The following is a 21203-nucleotide window of genomic DNA, read 5'->3' as shown; positions in this document are numbered from 1 at the left end:
CCAGTTTAAATTTTTATTTGTTTTCCTTTCAGAAAAAAATCTGTCAGCAGTAATATACCAAAATCCTTAGAAAGGACCTTGCTTCCATCAGCCCTCGGTATTAATCCTCCTATACCTCAGTTTCCTCATCTGAATAATGGAAGCAGTAGTGAGTCTACTCTAACAATGACAGCCAGCCATGTTAACAAATTGCCCCCAAATCTGGGGGCTAACACCAATACTTATGGTTGCTTGTTTCTCTCCATTCTATGCCTGGAGAACCTGGAAGAAGCTTGGCTGGGTGATTCCCAACTTGGCATATCCCATGAGGCTGCAGCCATCGGAAGGCCTGACCAGGACTGGAACACTGACCTCCCAGAGGGCTCACTCGAGTGGCTAGCAAGTTGCTCCTCGCTATCAGCAGGAGCCGAAGCTCCACTCTGGGGCCTCTCAGCAGGGCTGCTTGAGTGTCCCCAAAGCATCATGACTGGCGACTGGATACCTCCAGAGTGGACAGCCCAGGGGACCGTTGAAGAAGCTACAATGTCCTTTTTGACCTAGCAGTCTCACGCTGTCATTTACACAGCAATACTAATCACACAGATCAGTCCTGCTCGATACGGGAGAGACTACACACAGATAAAAACGGCAGGCGAGAGGATGCTTGATGCAGCACCCGCATCCCAAATGACAGGGCCTGGGTTCGAGTCCTAGCTCCACTTCTGAATCCAGCTTCCTTCTAAGGTGTGCCCTAAGAAGCAGCAGAGGATAGTTCAAGTTCCCAGGTCCCTGATACTCATATGGGAGACGTGGACTGGGTTTCCAGCTTCTGGTTGCAGCCTGGCCTAGCTCCATCTGTTGGGGGCATTTGAAGAGTAAACCAGCAGATGGGAACAAGTGCTCACTTTTGCTCTCTACCTGTATCTGTCTGTCTTTCTCTCTCTTTTTGCCTGTCTTTCAAACATATAAACTTTAAGACAGGGACTGAGAGCCATCTTGAAAGCCATCTGCCACTCATCTCATAAATTTTGTCAGGATTAACTAAGATGAGGTTTGCTAAGTGCTTCACTTTGTACACTATCTGGCATACAATTGTGCTAGATATTAATAAAAAGTGTGATCAAAAACAAAAATAAAAACTAAAGAGAAGGAAATTCCATTCAATGAACCTTGCTTGCTGGAAGTATATTTACTTGACTGTCTCAACGTCCAAGTCTGAAATTTCTACAACTGCAACAGTGAAGGTGGGGCTCTCATCGTCCAGGATGCTGATAAATGTTTTTTACTCCAAAATATCACTTTATCAGGAAAATATCAAGTTAATAATGAGGAAAATACTCAAGGAAATGCAACAGGACTTCCGCTGTCAGTCACAGTTCTCCAGCACCCACTGAGTAAAAGGATCAATTTTCATTTTATAATTCTGCTTCATCTTCTGACTTTCTACTGTCTCCTTGGCTGCTGTGCTCCTTGGTTTTCTATTTGATCTCCCTTAAATTGGATTATTTTATATTTTATAGCTTTCACGTTGGCCTCTGCTCTCTTCCCCATGGATTATTGCTTGAAAGCAATGTGCCTCTGCAGGATGTGTGACTTCTTATATCTGAGGTAGACAAGAGTGACAAATTCCAAAAAGAATCCTCTTGTTTGACCCAGGTTGAAGAAAAACAAAATGCAGATATGCAGTGGTAAGTAATTTTTCCAACAGTTCAAATTACAAAATAGCTGCTTCTCCACAGAAAAATATCAGGTGCTAGAAACATGTTCAAATTGGCAGTTCTACAGACTCAACACAGACAGGGAAAAAGTCAAACAGCCAGCCAAGGGCCATGTAGGAAAAAAAAACAAAAAAACAAAAAAAAAACAAACAAGAACAGAGAAAGCTTCAGCTGCAAAAAAAGGGGGGGGGGTAGCTAATTACCATTTGTGAACTCCACATAATTTTCTTTTTTTTTTAAGATTGATTTTTATTTATTTGAAAGGCAGAGATAAAGAGAGAAAAGGAGAGCGAGAGTGAAAGATAGAAAATCTTCCATCTGCTGGTTCAGTCCCCAAATGGCTCAGGCTGGGCCAGGCCAAAGCCTGGAGCCAGGAGCTTCTTCTTGGGCCGTCCTCTGCTGCTTTTCCCAGGTGCATCAGCAGGAAGCTGGATCAAAAGTGGAGTAGTCAAGACAGAATCAGCACCCATATGGGATACTGGGCCACAGGTGGAGGCTTAACCTTCTATGCCACAGCGCTGGCCCCCTCCCACATCATTTTCATTACTTACATCAAGAATCTACAAATAGGGGCTGGCGCTGTGGCATAGTGGGTAAAACTGCACTTGCAGTGCCGGCATCCTATGTGGGCGTTGATTCAAGTCTCAGCTGCTCCACTTCTGAGCCAGCTCTCTGTGATGGCCTGGGAAAGCAGTAGAAGGTGGCCCACGTGCTTGGGCCCCTGAACCCACTTGGGAGACCTGGAAGAAGCTCCTGGTTCCTGGCTTTGGATGGGCACAGCTCTGGCCGTTGCAGCCATCTGGGGAATGAACTAGTGGATGAAAGACTTCTCTCTCTCTCTCCCTGCCTCTGCCTCTCTATAATTCTGCCTTTCAAATATATAAATAAATCTTTTTAAAAAAGGAATCAACAAATATTATAGTTCCAATATAGTTTGCTTTTCTCAGATGGGAATTCATAGTGAACACCTGTGTAAAAATCGCCGAGGTTAAGAAGGTCTCTCATTGCCCCTATCCCCAAGGGAACTACTACCCTCACTTTTGTAATCACTTACTTGACTCTGTTTTATAACTTAAGCATGCATACCTAAGCATGATAGTCTTGCAACAGAGTAGAATGCAATCACACAAATGTACTCTCTAGTGTGTAGCTTCTTTAAATCTACTCCATATGTCTATTTGGTTGCATAAAGCTTTAGTCTGTTCTTTGTAATAAATGTAGAATAGTATGCTGTTTGGATATATTGCAATTTATCCATTCTACCATTGACTGACATTTGGGTTGTTTCCAACCTGAGGCTATCACGAATGATGATGTCATGGATGCTCTCATAAATGTCTCTTCACGCAAAGGTAAGCAGAGTTTACAGCTAGGAAAGGAAGTGCTGGATCACTGGCTACGTGCAGGACAGCTCTTTGCATAGCCTTGCATTGACTCAGTTATCCTCCTTCCCATTTTTAGTTCTCAAGAGTAACTGCAGAAGGTCCTGGGATGCAATGGCCTGAGACAGGGAGAGACATACAGAAACAGCCTGGGCTCTGTTCCAGGACCCCTACCCACCAAGTACAAGATGTCCTTCGATGCTTCACCCTTGTGATTCCTGTGACCCTAGTGTATAAAATCAGGGCAGGCTAGCTCTCCAGAGTCCCTCAGCTGTAATGTAGGATGAGACTCCATCTGCTCAGGGCAGCTTTCCTGAGCCATGGGGCACTAGCTCACAACGAATGTAGACTTTTGTTCCTTCATGCCTGTCTATAAGTAACAAGCCCACCTCAGGGAACTTGTGTGCAAATATTCTATCTCATCATCTCAGAGAAACCAGTAACTTGCTTCTTAGTATACATACCTTAAACTTTGGCAGATGCTACTGGACAGTTTTCCAAAGTGATTACATCCAGGTATATTTCTCCCAGCAGTATAGGAGAGATCTGGTTGCCTCTTAACGTCGCAAACACTTGCTATTAGAAATCTTAATTTTAATTATCTGGTGGATGTGCCATGATAACTCACTGTAGTTTTAATTTTTATTTCCCTGATTACTAATGAGACTAAGTATCTTTTCACATACTTGTTAGTCATCTAGATGTCCCCTTTTGTAAAACACCTTGTGAAACCTTCATGTCTCAAGACTTTTTTCTATTAGGTTGTCTTTTTTCTTATTGATGTGTGGAAGTCCTTTAGATACTCTGGGTAGAAGTCAACGATACATTTCTGCAAATATATTTTCCCATTATTTTTGCTCGTTTTACATTTCAAGTGGCTCCATGGGCCTACTTTCAGTTTATCCTTACTCCTTTTGAGGCAACTCTTTATAAAGCCCAAACCCAAGGAGGAGGGAGTGTTCATGAGGTTTCTGCTATCCTTGGCAGAATCTGGTCATCAATAACCATTGCCTTAGCCCAGAAAGGCTGCCCAAATCCTTTCTTTCTCTTTTCTTCGTTTAAATTTCCATGTGCTCTTAGGGAAAGATGAGGCTCTAAGTTTGGGATCCATCTCCCTTGGTCTTTGGCCTCTGCTGGACTTGCCCAAGTCATTCCTCATGGCCTCGAAGAAAGCTTTTGTGTATTATCTGTCCAGCCTTTCTAGTTGCCCTAAGCAGAACAACCTACTTTACCATTACCAGAAGCAGAAAGTCCCTGATTTATAAAGTAAAGATCACATAAGGGGTGAGATCTTAATTAATGCCTAAAGAACTTTATAAAACACAAAAATCTTTTTAACTGAAGATAATAAAAATGAAGCGCAAAACTGCATCCAGAACTAGCAGAAATCTACTTCCAACATTGCTCATGTGTCTGAAATTAACATTAACATTAGTACATTCCCACCACCTAACCCAAGTCATGTAGACCTGATGTTCTGCCATCTTAATTACTTCACTAATGTTAGCTGACGTGGATACTTAGAGTGTTGACACTGAGTAACAACTTGTAGAACCTCAGTGGCACAGGAAACAAGTCAGGAAGGGCACATTTACTGCAGCCTTCTCACTTGAAGAACCTGAAATAATGTTTTTTTGAAAAGGCAGAGTAAAATTGAGAGTCTCCTGAACTTTATCTAGTTCAAGGCTGGGCTCCTAATCTTCTATCGGAATCTCAGTCCATGCATCCATCTGGATTATGAGAGTCACCATCATTGACATCCTGACAATATGGTGATATGCATAACACTTGTCTCTGAAACAACCCTTTTCTCCCTCTAAGGCTTCCCTGTTGATCAAACTTTGGGGCTATTTAGAGGCAAAACGCTCAGAATTCTCTTTTTCCAATCCTTCCTCCCCCTACATGCTTACTTAGACTAATTTTACAGGTCTCAGTTGAAATATCACTTAATCTAGAGAGTTTTACTGAGATTCTCAAAGTCCTGTTGTTGTAAGATTTCATAGCAATGCGTTTTTGACACATTTCATAAATTAACTGTGCAACTTTATATTTGCCTTCCCCACCAGCGATCAAGCTCTATGAGGGCAGAGACCTCAACTGTCTTATTCATGTCTGGTACGCACGCCTGGCATGAAGTCAGTATGTGTTGAATAACTAAATTGCAGTTGAATCACTGAACCATTTATTATATTTTCCCTCAAGAAAGATGGTTAAGAATCATTTAGTAGATTCTTTCTTTGCACTTTACAAACCTGTATTCATTCCTCCTTCTTTCTGGAATACCCTGATTTTCCTTATGGAAAGTCTCCTTACTCCAATCCAGGAGTGGCCTATTCCAATATTACACCTCCCTAACAACAGTGAATGAATGGTTCAAGACCGAGCACATAACACAAGTCAAATCAGTCAAAGCCAACGAGACTTAATTCTGATTAGCTTGGAGCTGCTGCAAATGAGGCATGCTTTCTATCGAGGTGCTGAGAACTGGGCTGTGAGCCTGAAGCTCCTGGCAAACATCTTTCCCCCCAGGAGGGCAGAGCTGTCTGAGAATGAAGCCACACAAACGAAAGCAGTGCCAAGAGACTGAGCTCTGATGGCATCACTTGAATCCTTCGATCCAGCCAGAGCCTTTTCAGTTATCAGAGACAATTAATGTTCTTTGACACAAGTGTCATCTAACTGCATGCTACGACCACTCTCTCCTGACAAAGTGAATTCTTCATAAACAACTACCATCCATCCATCCATCATATGTAATGTATTACCACAGCACAAACGACTCGAACTGCTATGCGGACCATAACTTGCAAAAGTAATCTTTGATGGTCTTCTTCAATTTGTCAAATATGCTAATTTAAACATGGCAAATAAGTTATTTTAAAGCAATGTGTGCCTTCCTAAAATGTAGTCACTTCTATTTTATGTGCCATTGATTCTGCTACTATTAGAGCCTGAAAGGCTGGTAAGCTTTCAGCAATACACAGTGAGGATGCCTTCAGCTTCCACAGCTATTACACATGATTAATGCTCAGTTGGAGAATTTGCTTCAGGACACATAAACATGCACACACACACACACACATACCTCAGGGTCATCTATTTTATAAGCATAGGAGTGTCAGGCAATTCTTGCTATTCACTGAAAATGAAACTCACAATGACAAGGAGACACTGAAATTACCATTCATGGTTAACTAAAATTCCTTACTTTGGACCCATCACATCAATGAGGGCTTATTCACATTTTAACATGAAGAATAGATATCATGGTCCTTTCTGCTAGGTGAGCAATCAATCAATGAATCAGGAAGCTGCAGTCTACCAATTCTTTGTTGCCCCTTTGTGGGGAAAAAAAAAAAACTAAGCAAAGGAACATTAATTTCTTTTCCTAAAACTTACTAACTCAATCGTACTTTTGTCCCTGTGGTGTATCAACTCTTACAATTCATGGAAATTTCTAACAAGAGAAAATACTTCTCATATTCCTAAAATAAGTTTAGTGTATTATTTTCTCAAATCTATTTCTCTTGCTTGGATTCAAGATGGTATGTTCAATTAGAAATACTCCAACAGCTTTTAAACACCCCCCCTCCTTTCTTCAACAATCTACTCTTCTGAACGGATTTGACTATCCAATATAAATTCTTCCCTCCCATTCTCATTCTTCCCTGTCCATAGAAGTTGGCGGATGTGACCAAGTATCCTACTTTCCTCTGCTTTGAATGATCTTGGGAGTGAACATGGGGTCCAAATAATGGTAATCAAAACCATTTCCTTGAGTGATAGCTGGATACTGTGGCCGTCGCGGCCAGCGCGCTGTGGCCGGCGCACCGCGCTGATCCAATGGCAGGAGCCAGGTACTTATCCTGGTCTCCCATGCGGGTGCAGGGCCCAAGTACTTGGGCCATCCTCCACTGCACTCCCTGGCCACAGCAAAGAGTTGGCCTGGAAGAGGGGCAACCGGGACAGAATCCGGTGCCCCGACCGGGACTAGAACCCGGTGTGCCAGCGCTGCAAGGCGGAGGATTAGCTTAGTGAGCCACGGCACCAGTCTGGGGAAGTCCTTCTATAAAATAAAGCCAAGCAGATAAAAGGAGAGATATGAGCAGGATGGATGATATGTGAATAGGTGGAAGAGGGAAGAAAGATGAACAAGAGTCAATCATGGTAGGCACTGAGACAGTTCTAAATCTGGGGAAAGCCCTCGGGTCTACAGGCCATCTTTTTTAATCCTGTGGGCTATCCCTGTATCCTAACCAAATAACTAATAAATTCCTCATTAAAAAAAAAACATATTTACTTGAAAAGCAGAGTGACAGAGAGAGAGGGAGACAGAAATATCTTCCATCTACTTGCTCACTCCCCCAAATGCCCATAGGAGCCTGGGGTAGGCCAGAAAGAAGCCAGGAGTAGGAACTCCACCTGAATCTTTTTATGTGGGTAGCAGGGACCCAAGGACTTGAGCTATCATGTGCTGACCCTTACACCCCACCACTACCAGCTGTATTAGCAGAAAGTTGAATCCAAAGTATGCAGTAGTCATGACTTGAACCATTCACTCTGATATGGGATTCTTGTGTCCCAAGAGATGGCTTAACCTACTATGACACAACCACCCCTCCCTTCCTCATTTTGATTAAACTGTATTGAAGTAAATTTCTGTCGCTTGGAATCCAGGACTCTCTATGATAAATGCTATTTGTAGGCATATATATTTCCTTGAAATTTATTTCTGGAGTGTATTAAAAATATTTGGAAATAACCACAATGCAATGGTGTGAGTCGCTATTTCTAAGCAAGTTGAAAACGCCTCATTTCTGTTAGGAGATAATAAGCTTATTCTTTCTGTACCTAAATATAACAATAATTTGTACTGATGATGGAAAGTTTGCTGTATAATGATTAGCAATCTGGAAATTATGAAAAATCAATGAGGGGCCGGCACCGTGGCTCACTAGGTTAATCCGCCTGCAGTGCCAGCATCCCATATGGGTGCTGGGTTCTAGTCCCGGTTACCCCTCTTCCAGTGCAGCTCTCTGCTGTGGCCTGGGAGGGCAGTGGAGGATGGCCCAAGTGCTTTGGCCCTGCACCCGCATGGGAGATCAGGAAGAAGCACCTGGCTCCTGGCTTCAGATCAGCGCAGCGCTGGCCGTAGCAGTCATTTGGGGAGTGAACCAACGGAAGGAAGACCTTTCTCTCTGTCTCTCTCTCTCACTGTCTAACTCTACCGGTCAAATAAAAAAAAAATGGATGTCTGGAATAAGTAACCAAGACAGATGATTTTATACACTAATAATTCTGCTCTTGTGAAGCCCATATGTGAATACAACTAGCTCATAGCAAGGTCTTTGCTGAAGCTCACAGGGATCGAGAATCTTAGCTAGAATGTGCGAGTCCAGAAGAGGTAACAGGAAATACTTCAGTTTCAGATTCTATACATGTTTCACATGTATTTTCTCAAAGTACTAAGAATTTACAAGTTATTTGCAGTTCTTAAAAAGTAGTCTTACTTGTTAATCAAATCCTTCCTACAAAACAGATTTGCTTTCTCAGAAAATATCTAAAATCCCTTGATAAAGCCAGCTATACACTTCAGAGCGAATTCTGATTTATTCACTAACCCTTCCATGGCTCCAATGACATCAGCAGGGAAAGAAACCTGTACTTTCATCAGTCTATACAAGCCATTGGGGCTGTGGCAATTCCCAGAAGTGAACAAACAGCAAGTGAGTTTGCCCAGCTTAACTGAGTACTTCCAACACTGAACCTGGCTTGCACTCACACACCCTCACTAGCAAGTACTTGTTAAATGCTGCTTGTCTACCTTTTATTAAAATGTCAAATGTAATTCTTTTAATTCATGGACTATCATAACTGAATGCAGTAAGAAAACCCAGTGACAGAGACTGGTTACATGCCAAAACACTGTACTTGAGCTGTCTGCCACACAACAAGGTCATTTTTCTTCCTTCAGTTATCACATTGGCAAATATTGACTAGGGAGCAGTATGTTGCTTTCACAGGCTATGCTCACATCAATTCCCATTAACGACATGAAAAATATCCACATATAGCCTACATCTCTAATGAGGGTAATAATAAAATACTCCGCTAAAATTAAAGAGGACTTCCATTTCCAGTAATGGCAAGTAATAGTAGAACCAGCCATGCGTGTGAACATGAGTAAAAGCTCTAGGTGAAAAAAGAAAATTTAATCTCCTTAAAGGCATTAAAGAGCTATCAAGATAGCAAGTAATTAGCAGATCAAACCCTAAAGGAAACCACCAGAGAAGTAAGTAAAGCACTTTTGCCCTTAGAGCATTTACTGATCCAGAAAATGTGGGCTTTGGTTTCGGTGGTCTTCGCTGGACAATGACCTGCAAGTCAATTATCAGGGCCTGCTCAGATGGGAAGAATAACCTGCTGCGCCTGAGGCCAGAAACCAAAACTAAAGCTGGCCACTCCCATCACCACCCCCGGGGAGTCAGGAAAGCTTGTCACAAAGTAAGAATAAAGAGAATAAAAATAAAGAGAAGGCAACACACACCCAGAATGTTAGGGTTACTTTTGATTCAGATTTGCAACCCAAGTCCATACCGCTTCAATTGCCAGAGAGCTTCAGGCCATGAACTAGGTTTAGCACACTCCCAGATTGAAAGATCCCGAGGTGTCCTGGCAGAAGCAAATCTAAATATCCTGTAGGGGAGGGCACTATTACCCCAGATTTCAAAGAACAAGAAGCTCTTCAAATAATACTCCAAGAACAAACAGAGGCAGCACCCAGTCAAAAATAACAAGGCACCCCCATCAGCAAAATCACAACTAAAAGTAGAAGAACCACCACCCAGGGCTGCATAGGGAGAACTTAGTAGATACACGCTATGTGTACTACATTTGATGTACTAAGACACAAACTTGAAGGTATCTGCAGGGCAAAGGGGTCTATGAAAAGTAGAGAAATTCTCTAAAACCACTGGGCTCTTCAAAAATGTCCATGTCTTGAAAAACAAAAACCAACAATGACTCCCCAAAAAATGGCAGGGGAAAACTATCCTTTTAATTTTTTTTAAACTTTTATTTAATAAATATAATTTTCAAAAGTACAGTTTATGGATTACAATGGCTTCCCCCCCCATAACTTCCCTCCCACCCACACCCCTCCCATCTCCCACTCCTTCTCCCATTCCATTCACATCAAGATTCATTTTCAATTATCTTTATATACAGAAGATCGATTTAGTATATATTAAGATTTCATCAGTTTGCACCCACACAAAACAAAGTATAAAATACTGTTTGAGGCCGGCGCCGCAGCTCAATAGGCTAATCCTCCGCCTTGCGGCGCCGGCACACCGGGTTCTAGTCCCGGTTGCCCCTCTTCCAGGCCAGCCTTCTGCTATGGCCCAGGAGTGCAGTGGAGTATGGCCCAAGGCCTTGGGCCCTGCACCCGCATGGGAGACCAGGAGAAGCACCTGCGCGCTGGCCACGCCGGCCATTGGAGGGTAAACCAACGGCAAAGGAAGACCTTTCTCTCTGTCTCTCACTGTCCACTCTGTCAAAAAATTTAAAAAAATACTGTTTGAGTACTAGTTATAGCATTAATTCACATTCGACAACACGTTAAGGACAGAGATTCCACATGAGGAGTAAGTACACAGTGACTCCTGTTGTTGACTTAACAACTTGACACACTTTGTTTATGGCATCAGAAATCTCCCCAGGCTCTATCCTTTAATTTTATAGCCCGCAAAAATATCTTCCAAGAGTAGGGAAAATTAAAGACAATTTTAGGCAAAGAAACCTGGGAACATTGACTTAGCATTTTATTAGTAAAGAAATCTGAAGAATGCAACTCAAGCAGAAGAAAGGGACCCCAAAAGGCAGAAAAAAAAAAAGGATGCAAGAAGAAACAGATGGGGTAGTCAAGTGTGAAGAAAAAAAAAAAAAAAAAAAAAGAACATGAGTGCTGAAATAGATTTTAAAAATAATAATGTTTGTAATATTAAAAATAAAAAAACAGAGGCAGAGGTTTGGACTTAAGGTTAAGACACCTGTGTCCCAAATCAGAGTTCCTGGGTCCAATTCTTGGCTCTAGCTCCTGACTCCAGTTTCCCACTAATACAGACTCTGGGAGGCAGCAGTGATGGCTCCAGTAATCGAGTTTCTGTCACCCAAGTGGAAGAGTTGGATTACATTCCAGGTTCCTGGTTCCTGCCTTCAGCCCTGGCTGAGCCCTCACCACTGAAGGCATTTGGGGAGTGAATCAGCAAATCAGAGCACTTGCTTGCTCACTCGCTCTCTGTCCTTCTCTACTTCTCAAATATGTAAGTGAATAAATAGTAACTGAAATGATTAAAACAGATTTAAGATAAATAATATCAACAATGTGTCACTCAGCTGGGAATATACATAATTAAAGGGTTCTTGGGGCAGGCACTGTGGCGCAAAAGGTTAATCCTCTGTCTGCAGTGCCAGCATTCCATATGGGCACCGGTTCTAGTCCCAGCTGCTCCACTTCCAATCCAGCTCTCTGTTATGGCCTGGGAAAGCAGTAGAAGATGGCTCAAGTCTTGGGCCCCTGCACTCTCCTGAGAGATCCAGAAGAAGCTCCTGGCTCCTGGCTTTGGATCAGCCCAGTTCTGGCCATTTTGGCCATTTGGGGAGTGAACTAGCAGATGGAAGCCCTTTCTTTCTGTCTCTCCCTCTCACTATCTATAACTCTACCTCTCAAATAAATAAATAAAATCTTTAAAAAAAAAAGTTCTGAAATCTCTCTAAAGTCCAAGAGGAAGGTATAAGTATTCATTTATTGTAGACTTGGTTAGGTATACGTATATGTTGGATTCAAGGGAAGTGCTAAATAAATGGAATGACAGTGATAATGTTCAAACTATAACAGGACAAAATTGAATAATGAGGGAGTAATTAATCCAGCAAGACTACACTGAAATATGTTGTGTTTAACTAAATACTTTAAAGTTGAGTTAATATTAGCAAATCAATTAATACAGTTCACTACACTGGCATATTAGAAGAGAGATATCATATAATAACCTCAATAAGTGCAGAAAAGGAATATGATAAAAATTGAATAGCCACTCAGGACTTTTTAAAAGTTATTAGAGGGTCAGGTGTTATTATACCTAGAACAAAACCACTTGCTGAAATGTCCACATTTCATATTGTAATGCCTGGATTCAGTTTCCAATTCCAGCTCCCAATTTCAGCTTCCTGCTAGTGCAGACCCTATGGGGCAGGAGGTGATGGTTCAAGTAATTAGGTCCCTGTCACTCACATGGGAGACCTAGGTTGAATCACTTGCTCCCAGCTGGGGTCCAACCCAGTCTTGGCCACTGGAAGCATTCGAGAAGTAGACTAGTGAATTGGAGTGTTTCTTTCTTCCTTCTTCTTCTTCTCTCTCTCTCCCTCTCTCCCTTTCTCTCCCTATTGAACAAAAAAATTAAAAAAATTTTAAAGCCATGGCTTAAAAAAGTTACAAGCAAATTAAAAATAGAAGTAGCTTCTATAATCTATTAATGAATTATCTACAAATTACAAAAATCTACAGGTTAATGTTTAATCAATAAAAACATAAAAATTTTCACTTACTATCAGGAACAAGATAAAGACACCTGCTTAGTATCACTCCGATCAATAGAAATTTAATATCCTATCCAATACTAGAAGACTAAAAGAAAATTAAAAGAACTAGAAGAAACAAAGTTATCATTATTAGCAAATAATATGAATATATAATTTTGTAGAAAAGCTCATCACTGTCAAAAAGCATTAGAATCAATAAGAGTTTAGCAAAATTTCTAGATACAAAGTAAATATACCAAAAATTGCTTTTCTATATACTCAAAAAATTAGAAAATCAACCTAAAAGTCACTGAAGGCCTTTGAGGAGTAGACAAGTGGATGGGAGCTTTGACTGTCTGTCTCTGCCTCTCAAACAGATAAATGAAAAAAAGTTAAATTCAAATTCCTAAAGCTACACTGTTCATAAAATGATATTATTAAGAGAGATTAAAATGCCTTAAATAGTAGAGTAATATTCCACATTCATGAGTTAGAAAATTCAGTAGTATAAAGAAATCAATTTTTCTCAAATTGATCTACAGATTCAAATGATCAAAATAAAAATTTTTTTAAAACTCCAAGTCTCCAAAATACTCCATAATTTTTGGTGGCACTTGATAAGCTGAGTCTAAGATTTTATGAGAACAGTCAAGAATAATCAAGATTATACTGAAGAAGAGGAACAAGCAAAATATATTGGATACCCTCTGTGCCAGTCCTCACATCCTCCATGTCTGTCATGAGCTTCTCACAATGTACCCTAAAGCACATCACCTTAGATGCACTGTGTTATTTCACACTTTATGCCCTGGGGGTTCTGATTGGAACTTCCTAGCACCCACACAAATGCAGCCTTGGAAGTGTGAAAGAGGTAGTGCTTGAATCGTGGGAGACACAGAGAAATTGGTGAATAAAAGCTCAATTATTTGGACAGAAAATTTCAAGGTACATTCTATAAGCCCTTCAGAGGGTCTTAGTGGGACAAAGCCCTGGTTTCCCACAGTGGTAACCCATCTACAAACACAGCCTTAAACTGGTTTTATCCCCTTCCCTGTCTCACTCTTCCATCTCAATTCTATCCCTTTCAAGTATTTCCCAAAACTAATCAACAACACTCAAGTCCTAAACAAAGACTCTATTTCCTTGGGGGAATCCAAAATAAGACTGTGGAAAGATCTGCTCCACCATATATTAACATCTACAAAGACAAGTCTGGGGCAGAAAATAGACAAGATAAGCCTGAAACACCTCCTCTTGTCTGAAAGTAAGGAAATGATCAAAGACTACAAAAATGGCGTAGAGGTCAATGTGAAAGGTTCTCCAATTGGTTAAAAATGGCGTACCTAAAATATAAACAAATTCATGAGTTCACAGTGAAACTCATTAGTCATCTTTGAAGGTCACTGGAGCATCAGTTTATTATTTTGAAGAGAAAAAGAGGGAGAAGCAGAGGTAGAGGGACAGAGAGGGAAGAGGACAGAGACAGCAGGTACACCCAAGGGAGCATTGAATAGATGGAAACACTAAGAATTCATCATTCCTGTCCTGTATGAAATGAATTTTATGGTAATAAAATAGTAAAACAGTTGTTCTCTACAGAAAAATTCTAGCTGATGAATGCACAACAAATGATAGTATTTGAAAATCATCACATTGACACTCCTACCGGAAGGATTTAAGTCCTTATATCAAAGGTATTAGGTGAAATCTCAGTAGGAAACATGATTAGTCAACTTGACTGACAACACCTGAACTCTCTAATCAATCTCAATATCATGAAAAGAAAAATTGACTAGATGTTATGTCCCTCCTAATATGACAGAATAGGAGGCACACACCACTATGAATTATTCTTTCAAAAAAATCAAACTTGAATCTGATCAAGACTTTAGATCTAATTCTAGTCAACAAAAAATAATGTACAGGGAAATGTTAAATTACAAATTATACCATGAGGATACAAAACTAAAAATACAGGGGGCAGGTGTCTGATCTACCAAATAAGATACTCTTGGCTCACATAGGAATGCCTGGGTTCAATTCCCAGTGCTGGTTTTTGGTTCCAACTTCCCACCAATGCAGACCCTGAGAGGTAGCAAGTATGGCTCAAATAGTTTGGTCCCTGTCACCCTTATGGGGACCTGCATTGGTCCCAGCCCAGCCCCCGCTATTGGGGCATTTGAGGAGTGAGCCAGTGGATGGGAGCTCTATCTGCCTCTCAAATAAATGATAAATTTTTAAAATTAAAACAATAATGTTGGAATTCTACAGGATAAATGACTTAGCTTATTCTAAAAGTGAATTGAAAAAAACTGGAAAAAGAAAAAGAATAGAAAATGGAATTAAAATCTAAATATGAAGTGGGATAAGTGCCACTTGCAACACTGGTATCCTATATCCAAGTCCCCATTCAAGTCCTGGCTGCTCCACTTCTAATTCTGCTTCCTGCTGATGCACCTGGGAAGGCAATGGAAGGTGGCTCAAATATGTGGGCCCCTGTAAGTCATGTGGGAAAATCAGGATGAACTTCCTGGTTCCTGGCTTTGGCCTGGCCCAGACTTGCTGTTTTGACCATTTGGTGAGTGAACCAGCAGAATGAAAATCTTTGCCTTTCAAATAAAATGAAAATCAATCAATAAAAAAATTTTGAATAGACAACTCAACAGGAAAAAAAAAGGAAAAGAATGATCATTTTACTACAGAATATTCAAATGTCCAATAAATATGTGAGTTATGTTCAATCTTATGGAAAAAAATCAGGAAAATGCAAATAAAAATCCCAGAATGCCTGTACACATCTACCACATAAGCAAAATTTGAGTATGATAATCCTGAATACTGGCTCCTCTCTGCTGTAATGGGAAATCCTAAACATTTGTTGGTGATCCTGTAACTGGGTAAAAGCCATTTAAAAAACAAATTTCTTTTATCTGGTAAACTTAAAGAAATATCTGTCCTGTGACCTAACAGTTTTACCCCTGTATTCAGTCCAAAGAAATGAATTCATGCATGTTCTACAGTTACATGAGCAAAACCATTTATAGTAGTGTTATGCATAATAGTGAAATATTGGAAACAACCTATGTTTTCATCAATAGTACACAGAATAAATCGTATCCTGTAAGAGAATATCATAAATCAATAAAGATGATCTGCAGCTAGATCAACAGCAAAGATGAATTTTACACTACGTGTAGAGAAGTAACACACAATAGGAATACACATGAGGGTACCTCCCAAAGTTCATGGAAAATGGAATTAAAAGATAATGTACATTTTCCATGCATTTTTAAATAAAACTCATGTGTTTCAATTTCTGCAAAGTTCAGACCAAGGTAAAACTGAACTATATTTTTAGGAATGCATATGAAATTCTAAAGCTATATAAGAAACCAAGAAGGATCAACATAAAAATCAGAATAGCCATCACCTCTGAGTAGTGGTCAGGGATATGATCGAAAAGCTTTCTTGGATACCCAGATTTTTTTTAAAGATTTATTTATTTCAGTTACACACAGAGAGAGGAGAGGCAGAGAGAGAGAGAACGAGAGAGAGAGGTCTTCCATGTACTGGTTCACTCCCCAGTTGGCCACAACAGCCAGAGCTGCGCCAAACCGAAGCCAGGAGCCAGGAGCTTCTTCCGGGTCTACCATGCAGGTGTAGGGGCCCAAGGACTTGGGCCATCTTCTACTGCTACCCCAGGACACAGCAGAGAGCTGGACTGGAAGTGGAGCAGCTGGGAATCAAATCAGCACCCATATGGGATGCCAGCACTGCAGGCGGTGGCTTTAACTGCTACACCACAGCACTGGCCCCGTGTTAGGAAAATGGCGAAGTTTTATCTATGGCGCGATCTATCCCCGGACACCATCCTAAGTTCTAGCCCCTACTGCCATTGCTGGAAGCCAGGTGGCCACATTGCCCAATCACCGGTGTTAAGCTCCACCCTCATCCTAATGGGATTCGATGCTCCTGCTTCCCTGCCCGCCCTCAGGCAAAGTTTTAAAAGAAGCTATTCCTGACCACCACGTGGCTCTCTGTGCTCTCTGCCCTCCTCTCCTCTCTGTCTCTCTCTCTCTTACTCTCTCCTCTCTCTTTTTCCTTCTTCACCCCTTCTGAGCAGCCTGCTGGGTTTTACTCAATAAGCCTTTCCCTTACTCCGGTGTCTGGTGTGTTTTGTGGCGGACTTACATTGGTGCCGAAACCCGGGACCTTACACCCCTGATATCCACGTTTTAATCTTGGCTCAGGTAGTGGTTATACCCATGTTCCCTTTATATATTAAATGTGATATATATGTTTCACATACTTATATGCATGTTATACTTAACAACTAAAAATTCCAAGGAAAGTTTACTTTAAAAATTAAACATTTGTTAAAACTTATTAGTCACTCCAAAAATTTTTTCCAAAGGTAGACTTAGCTCAGGGTCATGCAGAGATTCAGATACGGTAGGTCCTGAGCATTGGTATTTTCAAATAGGTACCCTGGTCTGGGAAGCCCTGGCCAAGTCCAGACTCCATGAGAACCTAAGGCAATTAACCTAAGAGTGGGCTGCGGCAGAACCCGAGCGGCCACTGCCTGTTAATCCCCAGCCCAAGGTTTTTTCCACTGTGCCCATGCAGACTGGACACCTTTGCCTTTTGACTGAAGTCTTGTCCTACATTTTACAGGCTTAGAAATCTGGCACATGGTAGCTTTGGGATCCACAAGGAGGGAAGGCCTACACTTCCAGGAATGGAGAGGCCTACTTCCCGGGAAGAAAGTCCTTGTCAAGGTCCCTGCGGGTGCCTAAAGGTCAACCAATGAGGATCAGACCCGCCTCAACCTTTAACTCCCATGACCTGAATCTATAAAAGGAGCACTCCCACTCTCTGACGCGCGACTTCCCTGGCCCCCCGCTCTGTTGCTCTGTTGGGACCGGGGAACCTCACCCTGGAGCGGAACCCCCAATAAAAGCCTGTGAATGAATCGATTCGCCTGCCTGGGAAGATCTGTTACACTCCGGACACCTTACAGCACGGGAAACAATCACTATAAGTTCCTATTGGAACAGTCCTTCTAAGTCTCCAGTTAAATGATACTGTTCTTCTCTCAAACAACCAGCCAGTAAATTACAAGTATAATATACAACTATTGCGAAGAACTATTTTCAACTGGCGAATCCACAGACTTACCCCCATTTGATGTCTCAGCCATGCTCCAGGTCGTCATTCAGACAAATTCAGGAATTCATGCTCAGCCACACTGACACAGCACGCTCCAAAATGAGAAATCAGAGCAGGAAGCTCATTGTCCCTGACTCTAAATGTCTGTGCTAATTATCCAAATAAAAATTATCCAGCACCCCTATGTGAATTTCATTTCTGAGAAAAACAAACCAAAAACCCCCAAGAAATCCATGAGTGGTGACCGAAATACGAACTGGTTACATTTAATCACTCATTTTTAAAGGTCAGTGTCCTTTGTTGCAAATACAGTTCCCATACAGATGAGAAGTTGAACCTGCCCTATGGTGCTGAGCATAATTAGCCAGCTGCACCCTCATAATAAGGTGCAGATGGTTAATTGCACCAGCAAATAACTGCTTACTTGTGGGCACAAAAGCCCGCACCTAAAATCACTGAAGGGAAGCTTGGGCCTATTTATGATCATAAAGACAAAACACATCTCCATGGATTCATCTGTGAAGAGACCGCACAGTAGGCTCCAACTCCACTGTTTTTAGGAAGAGCCATTCAAATGCTAAGGTGGAGTTCAAAGGTGGGGACCACTGGCCACAAAGCCACATTTCAACCGGTAAAATATTTCTCTGGGTGCTGAATACTTGTTGAAAGATCTCATCTAATTAATTTGTTGTCATAGGAATCCGCAGATAAGGTGATTTCCCTAGGCCCCAACGTGGAATCTTTATTCTTTTGATACAAAACTCTGAAAGAATTCTTTTCACAAGCAAATATGTCAACATTAGCTTTTTTGATAAGAAAAAGAAAAGAACTAATTTCCTTGTGCCCTTGAGGAATTCCATGCATTAGCTGAGCTCCCAGAATTTAGCAAGCCATATTAGATATAACCCAATGGTGGCTAGACATTAAACTAGAGATGCTAGTCTAAAACATATTTTACTAATCAATGTATGGCAAGAACAGGCTTTGGGGAGCAAGCAGAGAAGAGGTAACTACTTCATAAAACCCATGTTTGCAAGACCTCTGCCAGCTGCAAAACACTCAGTTTGGCAAGGAATCAAAGGCTGGGGAGCAGAACACATCTATTCGAATCTCCACAGAACCTTTCCGCGGAAGAACCCACTGGCTTCTGTGATTCTATTCAGTTTAATTGTATGTTGGGGAAGAGGGAAAGCTGCTTGCTATGGTTTTAATTGCTAAGAACACACTATCTTTTCCTGAACCATCTGTTTAATTGTAATTACAAAGGGCGATGTAAAAACACAGATGATTAACAAGTGCAGAATTCTCTACCACTAACAGTTTTAACATCATGAGCCATACTGCGAAAGAGTATGTTGCCTTTTCCCTCTCTGCAATATTTCATGGTTTAGCAACTGACAACCTACTATTCATTACTGAACCTCACTCTGGCAGAGCTGAAGTTATTCATTAATATTCTTAGATTACATCCCCCTGTTATTCCTTTTTATTAAACCTTAATTCCCTCTGAGAGTGAAAGGGATTATATCAGAAATGAAATACATGCAGGCCCTTTTTTCTCCCCACTTCCCACCGAAATCTTTGGGGTTTCATATAATATACGACATTACGTACAATTAATTATGCAGCACATTCCAAAGCATTGCAAGACTAATTTTTGGCTCTCCTACACACAAATTTCTGCCTTTCTGGTTTTGAAATATGCTTACTACACTGTTATTATTTTAAAAGCTACCACTATTGGTAATTGTCTTCAGGCATGAATAAAAATAGCTTAACTTTGAAATTTATTTTAATTAGGGATTTTTCAAAGCCACTGTTGTAAACTTGGGTGGATTGTTTATAATAAAAAGCAAGCACCAATAGCATAGCTGTATGGAACATAGAATTAGACGAAGTTGTTTAACTTGGGTTTACAATAGCAGTTTAAAGAAATAAAAGCAGACACAGATGCAGTCAGATCATAATGTTATGAGAGCAACCTTACAGTGAAGACACTTGAGATTGCTTACTAAAGCAAGGAGATGCCATTTGCAAACAAGAAGATACAGAGGATGTATGAATTGCCAGTGAAACTATGAAAGATCTCTGTTTTAGTCGTTTCCCACTAATTAAAAAAAATCAATTTTTTGGTGTTCATCTGAAGATGAAGATCACCACGTTAACAACAGCGTACACTTCTGACAAGCCTTTCAATCAAGCACAGAACATTTTTGCCAAGTCCCCTCTTCCTTCCCACCACCACAAGGGATAAACAGGACCCTGAAAAAAAAAAAAAAAGACAACTAAAGCACCTCAAATCCTCAAAGAAATGAAAAAGATGACCTGCATAGGTTTTCAAATTAAATTGCATAAGAAGTATTTTTGCAATATGTCAATTGCACACTTATCTGCTGTCCAGCCTGAAGTCCTCCCAGCCAGGATCCTACCATTGTTTTTGCCTCATTTCAAACCCCCCATCCCCCTACCGCCCGAAAGGCAATTTGTATGAAGAACAGCCAAATGCTAAGTGCCCCTGCACTGTTAATGAGGAAATAGATCTTGGAAGAAATTATCTGAGAGGAAAAGTTTGCCCTCCAGAAAGGGCTGTGTTTTCACATTTAATGACGGACACTGTGAGGGAGCTTATTACGGTCCATTGCGTTCTGAAATGAGCTCATATCAAGCCAGTGATCTTTAACCTTTGTGGGCCAAGAGCCGCTGGGAATCAGGAAGGCTCTGAACGTGATGCCCCACGACGAGCATAAACATCAACTCAGAAGCTGCGCACCCCCAGGGTCAAGAATCCCTGCTTCACACGGGTCCCTAATGTATACCAATTAAAACAGGGTTTCGATACCAACAGCCTCTGTGGGTTTCTTCCAAACCTGATGAGAGTTTTCATGTTCTAATTGTTTTTGCTGCTGAAGTGGAGAAACATTCTGAAAACTATTCTTGAAGTCTGTGAAACTACAGCTCTAATTAATCAGGGCCAGTAACTTCCCCCTACTTTGCAACTCCATGAATCCTTCTCACACACAAGCCACAGGTGTTGTCCTTTTAATAACTCGAACTTTGCTTCATATGCAAGATATGAAATGCATCAATACCTTACAAATATCATTTTTCTCAAGTTCTTCAGACATTTATTATCACATCTTTAATATACAATAAAATAATTATGTCCATTTTATATAAAAAAACTTAACTCCCTAGTTTGAACATAACATACTCTTCAACTGGCATTAGCTAAACATGAATTTTTCCATCTTCTTCATACACGTAAACCTATGCAAATGCCAATATGTCCAAACTTCACAGAAGACTTGCTCTGATGCTCTCAATAAATAAAGCAAGATACAAATCATTCAGAGTGGGTACCTCCGTGGAATGG

At 40.9% G+C, this 21203-nt stretch overlaps 1 protein-coding gene across 4 annotated transcripts in view; it reads right to left on the bottom strand.

Annotated features, from left to right (window-relative positions):
• The window catches only part of HYDIN (HYDIN axonemal central pair apparatus protein), a 409263-nt gene that overhangs the window by 377630 nt on the left and 10430 nt on the right, over window positions 1-21203 (bottom strand). Inside the window, exon 1 of one of the 4 annotated variants that reach the window (XM_089320456.1) lies at window positions 17840-18124. The exons of the other annotated variants lie outside the window; for them this stretch is intronic. The gene's annotated coding sequence lies outside the window, so the exon portion shown is untranslated. Of the gene's footprint in view, window positions 1-17839; window positions 18125-21203 lie in introns of those variants that run through there. 4 annotated transcript variants of the gene reach the window in all.

Source organism: Oryctolagus cuniculus, chromosome 18 (genome assembly GCF_051225735.1).
Source record: "Oryctolagus cuniculus isolate XC-2025 breed Fujian yellow rabbit chromosome 18, ASM5122573v1, whole genome shotgun sequence".
Classification (NCBI taxonomy): Eukaryota; Metazoa; Chordata; class Mammalia; order Lagomorpha; family Leporidae; genus Oryctolagus; species Oryctolagus cuniculus.
The sequence above is the reverse complement of the archived record's forward strand: the minus strand, read 5'-3'. Positions and strand labels throughout refer to the sequence as shown.